General features: G+C 41.9%; 1 long non-coding RNA gene across 2 annotated transcripts in view; it reads left to right on the forward strand.

Annotated features, from left to right (window-relative positions):
* Positions 1 to 9,864, forward strand: part of LOC140696555 (uncharacterized) — a 45,352-nt gene extending 35,488 nt beyond the window's left edge. For both annotated transcript variants that reach the window (XR_012073022.1, XR_012073021.1), the window contains one exon: positions 9,697 to 9,864. This is a non-coding gene — a long non-coding RNA (uncharacterized lncRNA). The remainder of the gene's footprint in view (positions 1 to 9,696) is intronic.
* Positions 9,865 to 13,305: the final 3,441 nt, after the last annotated feature.

The raw sequence follows: 13,305 nt of genomic DNA on the forward strand, positions 1-13,305 counted from the left end.
GAAGGATGCTCTGTACACCCGGGAAATGGGAATGCCACAGAGTAAGTGACGTGGATGGTAATAGGGGGGACCAAGTGGGATATTTGCTTCTCCTCCGATATTTATTTATATCATATTCCAGAATGGCTTAGACCTATACCTAATTGGCACAGTAGGCATTCCACTACCTCTGCCCTTGGACCCAGCATGCGCAAAATTCTGTGTACACTTCCCAAGAGAGTAACGTCTCTGTTCGCCCAGTCCCATGGGGCTCCTGGACTTCAGCCCCACCTGGGGGTATATCACAAGCATGCCCCTCCTACCGTCTCTCTGCAGTTCCCTCTTTATGTTTCCAGTTGAAGAGGATCATTTTTGCTAGGTTCCAGTCCTTTTTTTTTTTTTTTCTGATGATCGTTTAGCAGCCAGTTGTGGTTTTGTTGTAGTCATGCGGAGAGATGAGCTCGTGGTCCTACTGCTCCGCCATCTTGACTGGAACTCAGGAGGGGCATTCCAAAGCCAAAAGATAGCTGACCTAAAGGCAAGAAAGACTCATTTTTCACTTTTTTTATTAATTACCAGAAGAAAAATAATAAGAGCCAGGGCATAAGACTCATGGCAGGGCATAAGGCAACTATTCATGTGTTGTTGAATCAGGATGCAGAAGTTAATGCGAGACGAAGGATTCTGGATACCGCTTGGGGAGAGCAGGAATACTAAACTTGCGTTGCCAGTGGACAGTGGTCTCTGGGAATGGGAAATGGGATTCTCCAAGGGTTCAGACAGAAAAAAATAAAAGCCAAACATCCTTTTTAACTGTATCCTGTGCTATCCATGACCAAAGCAATGGACTAGTTCAATTTCTTATACCCCCTTTTTTTTTTGAGGTACTGGGGATTGAACCCAGGACTTCGTGTATACTAAGCATGCGCTCTACCACTGGGCTATAGCCCCAACCCCTTCTTACATCCTTTTGTTAAGACACTTTTATTTTTCAAGACCTAGAACTATTTGGAATGTAATAATATACACGATTAGGATAAATGCCACCACCACAATTATCACCGGCATTTTAACCAAACATAATGAAGTTGTTGGTTAGATCTCAGCACATAAAACAAGAGGGCATCGGCGACTGAATCTGCCACAGTTACGCCTGGTCTGTTGTTTATTTTATTTTAATTCTGTCTATAGATAATGGTGGTGCCTGCTAACTTGCCTTGCTTTAGAGGAACTCTGGTTTTGGTTTGTTTCATTATGAGATTTTTTTTTTCACCTACAAATAGATATGATTACGATATTCTTGGCAGCTGAATTCTGTCTCCTATTTACCATAAATGAAGTAAGTCAGAAAAAATAATCCTTTTCTTGAATAAGGAGAATTTTAAAAACTACTTCTCTAAAAGAGCAAATCAAATCTATCACCTTAATCATGGTTTGAATAAATCCAATTTAGCTTTTAAGGACTCCTTCTGCCCTAAATAATGTGCAATTTCAGTTCTTAAAAAGGCTATCTTGAAAAAGGTCAACTGAACTGTGAGTCTTTTGTCAAGAGCTTTTATTTCAGCCATGTATAGAAAGCAGCCTAAAACGAGTGACTTCCCTGCGTTCCTGTGCACACGTGCGTACACACACACACACACACCCCAACCTTGGAGAAGAGCAGAACAAGATCATGCTGCAGAATCAGACTAACCCCTGAGCGTGCTAGCTCCGTGACCTTGGGTAATGCATCTAATGTCTCTGAACCTCAGTTTCCTTGCCTGCAAAACGTCTCCACGTTTATTGTACCAGGCTGAATAATGCTAGCACTGCACCTAGCAAATAGAAGGTATCATATAGTGGCCAACAGTTTCACCATCCACATGTATAAAGAAATTAGCATAGTGCCACAGATGTAGATGCTAGTTAAGAAATAGCGATCGTCATTCTAAGTGATGTAAGCCAGAAAGAGAAAGAAAAATACCATACGTGGAATCTAGGGAGGGGAAGAAAAGGGCACTATGAAATCATCTACAAAACAGAAACAGACTCGCAGACATAGTAAACAATCATGGTTACTGGGGAAAGGGGGTGGGAAGGGATACATTTGGGAGTTTGAGATTTACAAATGTTGACCACTATGTATAAAAATAGATTTTAAAAATTTCTTCTGGATAGCACAGGGAACTATGTTCATTATCTTGTAATAGCCTTTAATGAAAAAAATATAAAAATGAATATATGTATGTGTATGCATGACTGGGACATTGTGTTGTACACCAGAAATTGACACATTGTAATTGACTGTACTTCAATAAAAAATAAATAAAATAAAATAAAACAAAAAGTGCCTGGTGGTATAGTTACTTCTCTTTTATCCCACATTAGGGGTAAATCATCAGATAGAATTACCACGTATATAACTGACGAGGAATAAATGACAGCTGCACCGTGTGATATTAACCAAAAACTGTCCTTACACAAACAGAGCAGGGAGTGGCGCCTCGGTCAGGACCACAGGCATAGGAGGCTGGGGACAAATGGTCCCGATAAGAGGGCTGATTCGCAAGGCACTTGAAGCTCCAGGTACCAAGCTAAACCCACAAGAGCTGCTAAATAAGTGGTAGCTATTAGGGTCTCCATAAATAGTATCTGACCTGATCTCTTTATCCATTGTCTCAACTGCTTCACATGTGAATAAGGAAAATTTACACTTCTTATGCGGGTGGTTCACTTTACTTGAGGCGTCCAGTTTGCCTTCTCAGTAAGCCTTCTGGTATTTTATTTTGCTTTCTTTTTTCAGTGTGTTTACACCTTTATTGATAAAGTCTTATCTAAAACCAACAGCAGGAGTCTGCACAAAGGGACTGTACATGAAAGGAGAGAGGTGTCGGAGACAGAGTCCTAGTCAGTATGGGCAGATTCGGTACCTGCTGCAGATGCTTCTTGCTGACCGGGAGAGTCCACACATCCTTCCCTCCATGCTGGCGTCCCGGAGCTGGCAGTCACTAAACAAGCTCACTGCAGAGTGCCGACGGAGAGGCACACAGCTAAAGGGGGGCTTTCTGTTGAGGAATTTCCTCCTCTGTCCACAATTCCAAGAAGGAGGACCACAGTCTCTTCCATCTCAGATGGGGAATCTGCCTTAGCCAGATTTCACTACCATGCTTCTGAAAAAAGCTGATGGAGACCATGGCTAACTGCTTTAAAAGTGCTTTGTTGTTTGTTTTGTTTGTTTGCTTTTGTAATTGGTCCTGGCTCAGAGCCATCTAAGCCCGCTATTAGGTGGAGCTTCTGACAGTTGAATGAATTCATCCAGGATTCACTGGGAAAACACACATATATACTCCAAATAGAAGAACAAATAGAAATTTTCAAGTACTATTTGACACAAGCTTAAGGATAAATCGTATTTCATGTACCATAGATTTAGACGTCCCAGGTTTGTGTGCCTACTGGAAATCAGGTAAGTTCTCAAATAAATGCAGGACTTCTTCCTTTCTCCTTTGAATGTTTTTGTTGACTTAAGTTTATCACCTATACACAGGAGAGCGTATGTTTGATGTTTGAAGTTACCCTCAGACTTGCTAGAAAGGTGTGGGCCATGGTTATAATTAAGCAGACAAAGTCATGGTTCTCATGAATGAATTTCAGAGGCACAGGCCTTCTGGTTTATCCATCATTTCTTTGACAAAGTCTGACTCTCTTTTTTTAATTTTTTAAATTAAAATATAGTTGATTTACAATATTATATTAGTTTCTGCTGTATAGCATAGTGATTCAGTTACACATATATATTATTTATCACATTTTTATTATAGATTATTACAAGATACTGAATGTCGTTCCCTGTGCTGTACAGTAGGGCCTTGTTCTTTATTTTATATATAGTGGTTTGTATCTATTAATCTCAAACTCTTAGTCTATCCCTCCTCACCTTTCCTCTTTGCTAAACATGTTTGTTGTCTATGTCTGTGAGTCTGTTTCTGTTTTGTAAATAAGTTCACTTGTGTCATTTTTTTCCAGATTCCACATAGAATTGATATCATATGGTATTTTTCTTTCTCTCTCTGACTTACTTCACTTAGTATGACAATCTCCAGGTCTATCCATGTTGCTGGAAATGACATTATTTTATTCTTTTTTTTTTACAGCTGAGTAGTATTCCATTGTATAAATACACCACATCGTCTTTATCCAGTCATCTGTCGATGGACATTTCGGCTGTTTCCATGTCTTGGCTATTGTAAATAGTGCTGTTATGGACATTGGGGTACATGTATCTTTTCAAATTAGAGTTTTATCCAGATACATGCCCAGGAGTGGGACTGCTGGACCATATGGCAACTCTATTTTTAAATTTATGAGGAATTTCTATACTGTTTTCCATAGTGGCTGCATCAAACTACATTCCCACCAGCAGTGTAGGAGGGTTCCCTTTTCTCCACAGCCTCTCCAGCATTTATTGTTTGTGGGCTTTTTAAGAACTACTGAATGAGTGAGAATATTTGCCAAGGATGTGATTGACAAGGGCTTAATTTCCAGAATATACAAACAGCTCATACAACTCAATAACAAAAAAAAAAAACCCAATCCAAAAATGGGCAGAAAACCCTTTAAGTAGATGTTTCTCCCAAGAAGACATCCAGATGGCCAATAGGCACGTGAAAAGGTGCTCATTATCACTCATTACGAGAGAAATGAAAATCAAAACTACAATGAGGTGCCACCTCACACTGGTCAGAGTGGGACTTTGTTTTTAAGAGGCGACTACCAACTCCAGGATCCTTGAGGAATGAGCACGATGACTTAAAGTTTATTCAGTATAAGTGACCATTCACCATCTTTCCTGAAAGTGGATTCAGATGCAAGAAAAAGGAGAAGAGAGAAGAAGGTGTTGGAAGATAAAGAAGGGACCAGGCTGGGGCAAGTCCTCCCGTGGGGCCACAGGTGGAGGTGCTGCTCAGTGGTGTCTGCTCCTGGGCCCACAGGAAGGAGAGCATGGAGGTGCCACAATCCTGAGTCAGAGTGCAGAGCACAGACCTGCTAAGGCTGCTGGCAGTGCTGGGGGTCTGGAAGCCCGTGGGGGTAGCGGATGGGTGGGGTGGGGCCCTACAGACAAGGATGACCACCCAGCTCATGCCGTGGCTGAATCACTATCACGATGCCAAGCTGAGCATCATGGCAAATGAGCCAGAGGGGGCTGGGCTAATTTTCCGTGACGTTCTTCATCTTGCTTGTCAGAGTGATAACAAGGCCATTGGGATGGCTTTTACCAGAAAGACATGGGATAACAGATGTTGTAGGTGGTGTGGAGAAGTGACCAAATCCATTGATTAGTTCAGTTAGTGATGGGGTAGAAATGGGAAACCCCAAAATAGCTCATTCCTATTTTAGTTTTTTTTTTGGCCTGAGCCACTGGGGAAATGATATGTTTAATAAATGACCTTCGGAAAATGAGGGAAAGCGTAGATTTGGGGGTTAGTGAGCTAAAAATTCTGGGGCATGATAAATATAACTTGTGTCTTAGCCACACAAGTAGGAGTACAGAGCAGGCAGAGGAATATGCCATATTTTATTGATTCCAGGGCTCATTTTTCTTTCACACTTTAATATCGGTGTAAAATAGGAGTGTCTCTCCTAATTTCTGTTCTCGTCCATCACGGGTGGCCAGGGGCTGGTCGTGATGTGGTCGCCATCATCAGATCCTGGACAAGCTTGCTTTTGCTGTTTATATTTTCAGGACTTCAATTAAGTGCTGTGCAATGTTAGTCCTTTGTTATATCAATGTCTTTCTTTGAGTTATCGGAAGTATTTGAAACTCTACAGCATATAAGTAGCATTTAAGGTGTAGGAATGGATAAAATGCCCCATGGCATCAGTAAAGAAAGGAAGACAGTAAGACCGAACTTAAACCCAGTGACATGGCAACAGTTAGAACTCTTAAAAGCAGGGTGGGCTCAGTGAGGAAATTTAAAAAAAAAAAAAGGGCCATCAATCAAATAGACAGGAAAATGAAAGGAAGTGGATCCTAGACACCAGAGAAAGTGTTTACAGAAGGACCAGCTAATCAGCTGAGTGAAATGTTGCTGAAAGCTCAATTAACCCAAAAACTGAGGACCGACCATTGAAACTGGCAACATGTAAGCCTTCAGTGACCCTGACAAAACCAGGAACAGTTCTTTGGGAGAGGCAGAAACAGAGCTAATTGACGTGACTTGGACATGAGGAAGCAGCATCATAGGAGGGAACCACTTTGAAGAAGTTTGCAATAAGGGGGATGAGAAAACACAGATGAGGCGTGTGTGTCAAGAGACCTATTTTGTTTTAAGAGGGAAGATCTGACAGCCTGTTTATAAGCTGATTATAATGTCCTAAAGGAAAGAGAAAAATATGGTATAGGGAAGAAGGTGTCAACTGAAAAAAAAATGCACACCCTGAAAGTTAAGAAGTATGTTTTATTTGGCAAACTTTCTGAGGGCTTCGAGCCCAAGAGACAGCCTCTCAGATCTCTCTAAGGGACTGCGCTGAAGAGGCAAGGGGAGCAGCCAGGACGTATAGGAGTTTTTATAACAAAGTGCAGGTAGTCTGAACATTAAAAGATCACTGTTAATTAAACAAAAGCAGACATCTCAAGTTAAGGAATTTAGAGCTTTTCTATGTATGGGAAGATGCAAGAGTCTGGGCTTATTCAAATCAGTCCTTCGAAATGCACCTTAGCTGTCTAAGGCCAGCATCCCTTCTTTCACATTCTGAGTGCCCCCAGGGTGCACCATTGGGGTGGCTTCAGAGGCTAAGTACATGCAGGGGGTACCCTGCTTGTGTCCACCCTGAGCTCCTTCCAGCTCACCATAGTGGGCGGTGGTAGTGGCTGATGGCCTGATGGCCACAGCATCCTTTGTTTACTGATGCAGCGGGCGGCATTCTTAGTCCACAAGGAAGAGTAATTATGGGAACAAAGTTGCTAAGAACGTTGAGAAGGGATGAGTTTTGGCCAGAGTGGGTTTGGCCTTAAAAGAAACAGGAATAAGGCTGCCTTTGCTGCCTCAAAGAACTTTCTTGACATTGAGTGGAGGGGAGGTCACACACCTGTGCTAAGGGTGGGCAGAGTTATGTGCGGACAATGACCTGGACTGCGGACTAAGGTGCGGGTCTCCAATGCCCTCCTCTGTCAAGTGTGTCTACACCAGGTGCCTTTACATAACACCCACGATGCTTACAAGGACTCAAGGCGAGTGAGATGCTAGGGCCGTCTGAACGGTTCCAAAGAGTCTACCACAGCAAGGCGCTATGATTGCCTTCCATCCCACTGCCATCAGCAACATTTCCTCATCCTTGTGCCACTGTGTCTCTGTACACCACCCCCACCAGCACCCGGATTTATTTTATTAGCAACAGTAAGAAAGCCTTGCAGGAGGAGAAGCCATGTGTTCCACTCCACGCGGCATGTTGCACGCCAGTAGCTTATATATCAGGACAATTTGGAACACAGTGGGTGCCCGGGATCCCCTGGTGTGACTTTCTTCAGGGTGTGATGGTTGTCCCAGCACCACCTGGCACCCCCAGAAGCCACCAACTGTTGTGCTTTGGAAGAACCCATGAAAGCCTGGGACGCAGGAGAAGATGTCAATACCATACATCTGCAGAAAATTAGAAGATGTGAGAATTGCTCGCATTTGCTGAACAAAGAGTTTGGGATTATTTCTTTCTTTCTTTAGGAACTTCAGGTAGGTGCTGTGTGTTCATTTCTATGATTGCTGTCAACTCAATCCTGCAGATACCTGTGAAATTTCATTTCAGGTATGGCCTCAACCTTGAGGGGCTCATAGCCTAGTGACAAAATTGACAAGCACACAAGTACTTGTCTCAGGACAGCCACGTCAGGAGAAAGCTCAGGTGTCAGGGTTTCACAGTGGAATGAATCGATATCTCAACATCAAGCAGGTATCCAAGGACCTTGCTTCTGTAGTTGGTTTTGAAGGAGATGGCGGGGTGGAGGGGTGGGCCCTTGCGGGAATTCCGGAAAGAGAGAACACGCATTTTAAAAAGTCAGAGATACAAAATGGTAACATTTGGGAGACCTGTACATTTTTATCACTCTTCTGGAGATGAATTGGATCCTTTTTTAATTTTTCTGCGATCTAGCCAAGAAAGTGGTCAGTAAAAGATGTACCTGAGGTGCTGTCAACATGGAGATGCATCACCAAGTCCCCTTCCGAGGAAGGGTCTCTGCCCAGCTGCAGGGGTGCCACCAGCAGACAGCATCCAGCTGGCATCCGTTCTGGACTGCTCTTCAGCTGCAGAGAGTAGCCTCACCTGGGGACACCCTCTTCCTGGGATGACCCACGTGTGGTCACTGAGCAAGACTGGACCATCCAGGCCCAGCCTTTTGACTCTACACGAAGACCACATCATCAGCCAGTATTCACTCCAGGGCTTCCCGCCAGCGTGGCTGAGGCTTTGTGGGCGTGTGTGCCAATCCCATTTTCCTTTCGCAGGAATGGATTCCTACGAACACCTTGCATTTTAAACTCCGTGTCAGTGTCTGTCCCTGGAAAGCCTAAAGTGTAGCAAGGGAGTGCGTGGTTGGCTGCCTTTGAGCTCTGGGATGCCCTGTAGGAAAATATCTTTTCTTTTCTTTCTCCTTTATAATTGATACATTCTTTTTTTTTAATATTTTTTATTGAAGTATAGCCGATTTACAATGTTGCATTAATTTCTGGTGTACAGCATAGTGATTCATTTATATATACGTATATGTTTTTCTTTTCATATTCTTTCTCACTATATGCCATTGCAAAGTATTGAATGTAGTCTCCCGTGCTCTACAGTAAGACCTTGTTGTTTATCTATTTTATACATAGTAGGTTGTATCTGCTAACCCCAAACTCCCAATTTATCCCTCCACCCCTTCCTTTCCCCCCTGGTAACCATAAGTTTGTTTTCTGTGTCTGTGAAGGACATGAAAATATCTTTTTCTTATGTGATATAGTTTTTACTTTCAGTCGTATTCAATTTTCCTTAGTGAATTAAAAACTCTTTATAATGATTTAAACTGTCTTTCACAACATTTTTTTCCATTAGAGTGTCAGGTTTTTTTGTTTTTTTTTTTTAATGTGAGAGGCAGCTGAGATTAGGGCATTGAAGGGCAGGGACAAGAGAGAGAGAGAAGCTTTGAGGAATTAGAAAGCTGTGACACAGAGGAAGCCGAAAAGCAGTAGGAGGGTCAGGGACCCGGTCGTCGCCTGGGTGGGGTAAGAGCAAAGAGCAGAATGAAGGAGATCGGGGTGGAAATAGAAGATGCTGCCTGTTGGGGTGAGATGGGGACTAATCTCGTAATGCCATGAGGCAGCGCCTTGTTACAGCGATATTAATATTACAATGTTGTGTATTGCTATGGTAATAACTCAATATATAGTGAATATTACTGTTTTCCATTGTTTTCATTATAGTTATTATCAGAAAGAGAAGAGGGAGAGAGAGAGGTGAAGACAAGCTTCCAGTGCTCTGTAACTGTGCCTCGGCCAATCTTCTCGCCCAGCCAAACTGAAGAAGCAGTTACTTAGCATCAGTAGTTAAGCAAAAATAAATGAACAAAAGGATGATAATTTTCTGCAAAATCTTTACACAAAAGCAAAAATGGGGAAATGAGAAACAAGAAATTAGAGATGATAATAAAACTTGAGATAATGAGCATTGGAGAATTAATGGTGATTCATTCTTTTAATTGCTATACAGATCAGCATGGATTCAGGCCATCTGCAGAGAAGAAATGTGAAGAAGAGGAGGAGAGGGGTCTGAATACCAAAATGATTGCAAAGGCTTCAAGAGAAACTCAGATAAAAGGCCGTTGAAATACTGAATTTGACATAAACATTCAAGGGATTAAAAAGCTGTGGGAAAAAACTCCTCTCTCCTGTATAAATAACGAGGTCTGCTTAAAAGGGGTGTGTTTATCTTAATATCTGTTGTTTTGAGGGATATTAACCAGGTTTTCTTCTATGAAATAATTTTATATGTATTGTCAGGCAAGTAGCTTCAGAATATACTTCTTCTAAGTCAAAAGTTACCCATCAGGAGAACTTTTGTTTCAGTTTAGCCCAATCCGTTCATTTTGAAACTGATGCTACAGATCCCAAGGGGAAACAAAGTGGTTTCTATGAGGAGACAGAGGTATCAGAACCAGGATAAGAGTTCAGGTCCTGGAACTCAGGCTAGCATACTTTAAAATATCACAAGGTAGAAAGTATCATTTAATTGCAAGTAAGAAGTGTTAGGCAGTTAGATAAGTGGGAGCACCAAGCAGATAAGGTGGAGGAGAGGAAGGATGGTCCAGAAGATGGCGCTATGTCTGCCTCCAGCATAAAGGGGCTTTACCTCCTCCAAATGAGTGCCAGCAAGAAACTGGTTAAAACCTGACAGCCACGACTGGGCAGAAGTAGAAAAGACTTAACTGGACACAACCCAATGTTCATTGTATTATAATTAGCATTGCAGTTTATCAGCCCCCCACACATACCCCATGGGATTTTCTGTGTATATCATGGGCAAAGACATGTGCAAAAGGAGCCGAAATGACTGAGTATTCCAGGGACAAGAGCTGTCAGTCAATCAAGAGACCACCTCTAAGTGGGGGTGTAAGAGAAAGAGGAGACAAAACCCCCACTTTTCCTCCCTTGGATCAGCCTGCCTCCCTCCCATTCTTGGAGATGCACTTTTCCTTCTTTAAATATATCTTTTAAAATCTTTCACTACACAATACACTGTCTCCCAACTGTAAACTTATCTTTCTGGTGTGGCAAGAACTGGGGTCTTTCCCTTTTGGGGTATCAGAAGCAGTTCCGTTTCTTTGTCAGAAGTAACAAAATTTTCTGTTTCCAATAGTGGGAATTATGAAATAACTCAGGGTGGAGGTATGATAAACTAGAGCATGGAAGGAACAACACATTGGCCGCCTTGTTGGTTTCTGTGATGTAAGTATTTACACATTTGTTCACTGTGAACAATTTCAATCCACTGAAATGGCATCACCAGACTTGAACAAGATGTGCATAAACAGCTATAATCAGAGTCACCCAGACTCAGTTGGTGCATGGCAACCCTCTCCAACCCCTCTTGCCTTCCCGGATGCTTTGTGTGCTCAAAGAACGCATTCCTTGTAGGCTGCGAATAAGGTTAATTAGACAAGAAACAAAGGTCAGCTCCCCTGAAGAATCAGTAGAACGGATCCTGCAATGTGAATCACTTGCTTTTGAGGTCCTTAGTGAATAGGTGGGAAAGACAAAATGGCTCCAGATCTTCAGGGATTAGGATACAAGATAATATGCTTGAGAATCGTGTCTCAGTTTGTGCTTTAGAGTCCTGGATCCGTGCAAGTGGTGCCACTTAATAACTTAAACTAGTGAACAACTTTCAACACATAACAGAGCTTTCCTATCGTTCCCCGTAATAGATGAGAACCAGAACTCTGTGTACAAAGCATCCGGGCAAGATGAGCATTAGAATCCTGTCTCCTGCCTTCCGAACATTCTCAATCCACTCTTGTCTGCTGCCTTCATCAGGCTTTTTCCCAGGCACATTCCTTTGCGTGATCTATACTCTTGCTTACATGGCTAAGACACAATTTACATTTATCATGCCCCAGAATTTTCCAGGAATAGTAATAAGTTTCTATAAAACCATTTTTCTCTCCCAGAAATAAGAGGTTCTGGAATTTTTTTCCCATTGTGGGAGAATCTTAATACCAACTGTGCCCTAGATGAATAGCTCAAGCCTCTGGTTCCAACATCTCCCTCTTGAATTCTTTTATCTCAGCGTGATATTCTTTCCTTCATGTGTTCATCCTCTGATCTACTGATAAAATATGTATTATACAGTAACAAAACCTCAAAATTAGCATTCAGAATGCCCGTGGTCTAAGATGGAAGGAAAACAGGGCAAAACAAAAACAACAAAAATAATATCAGGATCAAAGAATAAATATAACAATGGATGTAAACACACATGGGAGACAGGAAGGGAAGTGTGGTATGCAATGTTCTTTGGTAAGCAATTTACAGGGCTTTGGATCTCATAGGATGATTAAGAGTTTGCCAATGTGTTGGGGAAAATGATTCAGGAAGAGGAAGTAGTAGCATGTCCACATTTTCAGATGCTTTTTTCAAGATTTAATCAATGAGCGTATTTGCTCCTGATATATAATCACTTTGTACCATTTTCTCTATCAACCCATGCTACTGAGTCCAAGGAATATGATGAACAAGTGGTCATGAAACATAGACCTCAGACCTTAGCATACATTGAAAAAACAAAATTAAAGTTCTCACACTTGAAAGATTTTGAAGAAGAAATACCTCTAGATGTAATGTTCAGACCTTAGGAACTATATATGAAATTGTTAGGTCTGGGGGACTGAAGGTTTGTTAAAGAGAAGGTAAAATGGAGTACCTGGTGGTATCTCTGAGAAAGTGCGTGGGTCCAGGGAGTGTTCTGAGCTGGAAGAATATTAATAGAACCTTCAGTTAAGGTTGGCGATCTGAGGCCAGCCATCATTTGCAACCTGCTTTGGGGTATAACTCTGAGCTGTACCTGCCTTTTAGGGGTTTCTCTTTGCACTGAGGTTCCAAAGCAGAAGAATCAGATATGTGCTGGGGAAGAAAGGAACCAAACTGGTAGCTTCATGGCTCTTATTGCCCCAGAGAAGAATGGAGGAAGGATTGCCTTTCCCTTAGTCACTGAGAAGAATTCTCATTCGTTCTGAAGGACAAAGTTGAACACTCTCGTGACAGCATCAGGACCTGGGGATGCTGGAGGGATGAAGACAGTGGACAGCATGGCATCAGAAGTCAAGGTGGGGAGATGATCATACCTGAGATCAGACAAGAATGAAGGCCTGAAAGAATTCCACAGGATGTCAATGGACCCTGCCTTTTCCATATTTTTTTCTCCCCACCTTTAAAAGAGTCTCCTGAGAGTTAAAGTAACCCCAGGGTAAAGAGAAGAAGGAAAATAAATTAGCATTCTGAATTTCCTGTTTAAGCTAAAGTAACTGAGAAACTCTGAAATGACTGATAGGAAACTGGAACTGACTAGACTGGGTTTTCAGCTCTCTAATAGAATAGATGATTTCAATGAAAATTTAGTTCAGATATAGAAAAACAAAGTGTGTGTGTATGTGTGTGCACACTTGCATGTGTATGTGTGTAAAGAGGTTGGAGACAGAGAAAGATAACAGCAATATTAAAGGTGCTGAAAATTCATCAGAGGATTAACTTCAGGCAGAAAACTACTGGGAACTCTTGCAATTTGCATTCCGAGTAAAACTGATAAAACTTATGTAACAAACAA

Source organism: Vicugna pacos, chromosome 5 (genome assembly GCF_048564905.1).
Source record: "Vicugna pacos chromosome 5, VicPac4, whole genome shotgun sequence".
In the NCBI taxonomy this organism is placed as follows: domain Eukaryota; kingdom Metazoa; phylum Chordata; class Mammalia; order Artiodactyla; family Camelidae; genus Vicugna; species Vicugna pacos.